The sequence below is a fragment of the Lactuca sativa genome, chromosome 7 (genome assembly GCF_002870075.4).
Source record: "Lactuca sativa cultivar Salinas chromosome 7, Lsat_Salinas_v11, whole genome shotgun sequence".
Classification (NCBI taxonomy): Eukaryota; Viridiplantae; Streptophyta; class Magnoliopsida; order Asterales; family Asteraceae; genus Lactuca; species Lactuca sativa.
In genome coordinates this window covers 98444724-98449974 of record NC_056629.2, presented here as the reverse complement: position 1 = coordinate 98449974, position 5251 = coordinate 98444724, and positions in this window count along the sequence as shown.

Here is a 5251-nt window from a genome sequence, read left to right as displayed (position 1 = left end):
TACATTTTTCTAGAAAAGTAAAGTATAAACCATATTTTTGACCCAACAATCTCCCCCTTGGTTTATAACTTTCTTTTCTTAATTGACCCAACAAGCTCCCCTAAAAAGTAGCTGGCTTTTCTTGTCGATCTTCAATGGGAGCTTTGGCTTCAGCTTTAATCTTCGATGACTTCACGGCTTCAAGATGAACTTGATGAATCTTCAATAAATGACTTCATCTTCAGCAGTTGGGAATTTCTTCAGAATTTGACATTGAACGCACGTTGGGTGAGGAGGCTCGATGTATTGATTCTTGAAAAATAGCGCTTTCAGCTTGAGAATCTTCAGAGAGAACATCAGAGAGAACAAATCTTCTGGATCACTTCAGTAGGTTCATAGATAGCAATAGACTGATTGAGGAGGCTTCAATGTAATCCGTCACATAATCTTCAATTTCTGCTTCACCTTGCTTCTGGGGTTGAAGGATTGAATGTTGAAAGAATAATCTTCATTTCTTGCTCCTTCGAATGAGAATTCTTCGATGCTCACGGACGAGGCTTTGGCTTAGAAATCTTCAACACAAACTCCATGAGTTTCATCTTCACCTGAAATCACTTTTCAAGACAAAACAAAACTAAAAGAAAACTTAGAACAAAAAGTAAAACATAAATAATACTATTTATGATTTTGAATTTTTTTTTATTTTTGTTTGATTTTTTTTAATTTTAATTCTCCCCTAATATTTAAATTAGAAGAACACTATGAACAAACTTAACAAAAACAAAAATAATAGCAAACTTTAAGAGTAATTTGGGATCAAAGTTTTTAGACAACCTTTATCCGTTTATCAGTACCTTCTATATTCACATCTTTGTCTGGTTGATCGCCGGTATTATGGTCCAGTTAAACACGAAAAGTTGTGACAATTTTTAGGACATACCAATAATTGTAAGAGAAAGTGATCCTAAGTTCCTATAAACTATTTCTTAAGGACCATTCAGGTGACGACAACCAAGGATATTGTTGTCTACCTAAATTGAGCAACGAGATCTACAGACAATCTGTATGTGTTTAATTTTAATTGTACTAGAACGTGTTTCCTTTTTCCTAATATGCTTCAGCCATCAAGGACTTCGAAAATACTCCTTACACCGGTGAGCAGACAATTATTAAGAGAGAAGATAGATTTAGAATGCATATGTTGTACATCCAGGTCGGATTACTTCTAATAACGCAAAGGATGAAACATATGACTAACTGAAGTTTTAGAGGGATTGAGAAGAGAATGGTGCATATACTATGTACCAGGTCGGATTTTGAGTCATGCAGAGGAGACAATATATATGGCTAACAGTTAGAAAGAATTGCATAGATAGAAGATAAAGAGAAATAGAATTGCATATGTTACAGTCCAGGTCAGATCTCCCGATCATGCATAGGAGGCAACATATGACTAACAGACAGAAAGAAAGAAAATAACCTTCTACAGACCTAGTTTATCGGAATTCCCCAGTCAACCCATCCAACTGGAATTAAGGACAGAATCCACACATCGAGGAAACGTGAATCCACAGTGCTAGATACGTGTTATATAATGTAACCAGTAGATTCCCGTGTATATCTCCCTGCTCAACCTTTCCGAGCATCGTGATGTCAGGCTAAACGGATCTAACTAGGTTAATGTTTGTCAATTCCTCGAATTCATTAAGTTCAACTACGCCTAGTCAAGTCCATTTTAATCTTTCATGCCTACTAGCGCATTGAACACAGAGCCTAGACAATTCAAATTTAGTCCCTTACACAAATTCAGATTGCATGTTATCACATGATTATATCACTTCCCAAAACATCTCCTGCAAGCACATTCCATTAACACCATATTTTGATTTTCTGATTTTCTAATGTTTTTGGATTTTTTAAAATTTTCTAATTTTTTATTTGTTTTTATTTCTCCTCCTAAATTTGTGCATAGGAGAGAAACGAAAGTAAATGCGCAAATTTAAACTATGCTAAAACAAAAATTAGTCTTTAAAGCGAAGCAGCTTAAGAAAAACTCCGTAGTATAGAGAAGAAAACGCAAACCGTAATTCACCGATTGAATCTGCATTAAGAAGGTATGAGAACAGCAAGCATAATCTCTAAACAGATCCGAAAATTCTGCATATCATTAAGCACTATCCCCATTTGTGATCTATTCCTTTCTTCCTTTCCCGCAAAAGGACACATACTCTCAACAAAGGTCAGAATGTTGTACAATTGAGAGATATCCGTAATCATATGCTAGGAGCAGCCACTACCAACAAAACGAATTCTGGTGATATGCCTCTATAGCTGCTCCAACACAGAGCGGGATCAGTTGGTCTTTGGAACGCAGTCCATTTTGAAACTGGGTCGACCTTTGTCATTACGCACGATACTCTCTCCCATGACATATCCTGCTTATCACAAACAGAAGATGTAGAAATATTAGAATCATTAATTGATTTGGGGGTTTCACCTTTAGTACCCATTTATATTCAGGTTTAACCTATTTTTTGTTCGATCCGATGGGTGCCTCGACACTTTATTTCAAACTTGAAGCCGACTGCCGAGATGACTTTGACCTAACCGGTCTTGGCTTCACAGTAGCATCTCTTGAACTGGGCTTGTTGGCTGACATTTCCTTCTTGCCTTTGGGATTCAGATGCTTGGCCTTGGGAGTTGAATTCTTGGCCTTCTTGGCATTCTAGTCGGCATTGTCTGATCGTGATCTCGAGGCGTATATTTTGGAGTATCTCCCTATTTGCGCGTTCTGCCATCCTTGTGCGTAATATGGAATGTATGTGCGATTTGGACAGTTTCGGGCAATGTGACCAGGTGTTCCATAGTGAAAACAAGTATTTTTCTTCACTGTGAAGTTGTTTCTTCCTGCCCCTGGTGGCGTATCCTTGCCTTGTCTCTTATTGTTCCCAGATGCACACTTGCAATAGCCACTCTTTTGCGCTAGAATTGGAGACCTGTATTTCTCAACGGCAGGTTTGTTAGGAGCAACAACATTCGAAGCAACAGATTCTGAGTTCAATGAGTCATTGGTTTGTTTAGTAGTGTTCTCCTTGTTCTCATCTTCTTCTACTTTACCTGCACATGAAATAGAAACATTAGAATTCCAACCTTAATACCTCCTGACATAAATCCAACTGGTTTTCCATGTCGAAGATGTGCCTCCTTGTCAATTTCTTCATGAGTCATCGGGATGGATGTGTAGTTATGATTGAAAGGTGGAGGAACACTATCATACCCTAGACCCTTGTTTTGGTTATCTTTAAATTTTAATTGTGTTTTCAAATAAGGACTCAACTGTCTAACTTGACGCGGTATAATTTTTAAAACTGACATCTGTTTTTCCACACTTAATTTTCAATGACTCAAGCTCTTCAGTAACAACAGCAAGTTGTCTCTTAATATAGTCATAATTTTCACACTTGTTGCTATACTCTTCCCGAAGTTTCCTAAAGTCCTTGGTTTTTGCTTCTAATTCAGCCTTCAGGGGTTTCTGTCGTTTCCGAAGTTGATATCCTTCGTATTTTAGGTCCTCGACTTCTCTTTTTAATAAGTCAGTTTGTTCACGAAGAATTTTAATCGTATCTTCACTAGATAGTGTACATGAAACTTCACATGATTGAGAACATGAAACTTCATTGGCCGGAAGGTTTATGGAACTCATTGTTTTTCCACACTTCAAAGCGTCAAGCTCTTCAATTACATCAGCATTACTAAGACGATTGAGATCTTTTGTCTTCTTGATGATAGCCACGTTCATATCCCACGATTTCGGAAGTGAATTCAGTAGCTTTTTGTTTATCTCAAATTTGCTCAAGAAGATCCCAGCTATATTCATCTCGGTAGTAAGTGTAATAAATCGTTGCAATTGAGTTTCGTGGGTTTCTCCAGGGATATAATCGAAAATATTGAAATTTTGTCTTAACATATCCTGATGACTCTCTTTCATGTTTTCAAATCCCTCGTAGACCTTAAAAGCCATTAAAAAGCACAACTAGAAGCTAAAATAAAACTTAAAAGTCAAATTTAAAAAGTCAAACTCAAAAGTCAAACTTGAAAGTCAAACCGAAAAGCTAAATTTGAAAATTTAAAAGTTAAACGAAAAAGTCAAAGTTTAAACTCAAAGATCAAACTTGGAAGTCAAACTCAAAATTTAAGGTCAAAAGTTAAAAAATAAAAGTCAAAAATAAAATATAATTTTATTTATTAATTTTAATTTAATTTATTTTTATTCATTTATTATTATTATTATTATTATTATTATTATTATTATTATTATTTAATTTTGGATGAAAAAGGAATTTAAAATTAAAAAGGAATTGAATTTTGGGTTAAAAGTGTCAAAATAGGAAAACTTGCTGCGAGAAAGACGGGTTATATTTTAAATTTCGAAGGAAAGGAACAAGGATTCGGCTAGTTGAGTTGGATAAGGCGCTGATATGTTGAGATGGAGGTTGCGAGTTCGATCCCAAGCACCTCCAAAGCGCGTCTTATTTTTTATGTGAGGCGAGAAGCTATGCGAGGACGAGGCTGCTGAGCGAGGACAAGGCTGCTGAGCGAGGCTGCTTCTTGCGAAGCCGTTAACCGAACCGGCCATAAACTCTGATGCCGAAAACCGAGGCCGTGAACTCCTCTGACCGTAAACACCGGCCGCAAACATTTCGGAAACCCTAGCTGCTGGCCGCCACCCCTTGTTGATTACGACCAAAAACACAGATTTTTCGACTTTGAAGCTCCAAAACTCGATCAAAAACCCTTTTTTGTATGAAAAACATGAAGAACAAACTCCCTCTTATTTTTTAGAGATCTATCCAAAAACGGAAGAATATTTCAAAAATAAGATCAAATAATGCTCCAAATCTGACAAAATTGACTGATACAACCAAGCTCTGATACCAATTATAAGTCCCTCATTTGCCCGTGTATCAATCATATCCATTTGATGGTGCGGAATCCCAAATTCCCAATCAAATGGATGATTGCAGATCAAATAGAAGAGAAAGAGAAGAAGAATAATATGAATCTCTGTATGAATTGATTAGAATTAAAGTTCCAGATACAAAAGATTCACACACACAAAATGCTCTCTAGTTTCTCTCTTCTCTCGACCGTAAACTCTCTTCTGTTCATCAATCTCTACTCCTCACCCTAACACCTATATATATATATATATATATATATATATATATATATATATATATATATATATATATATATATATATATACACACAC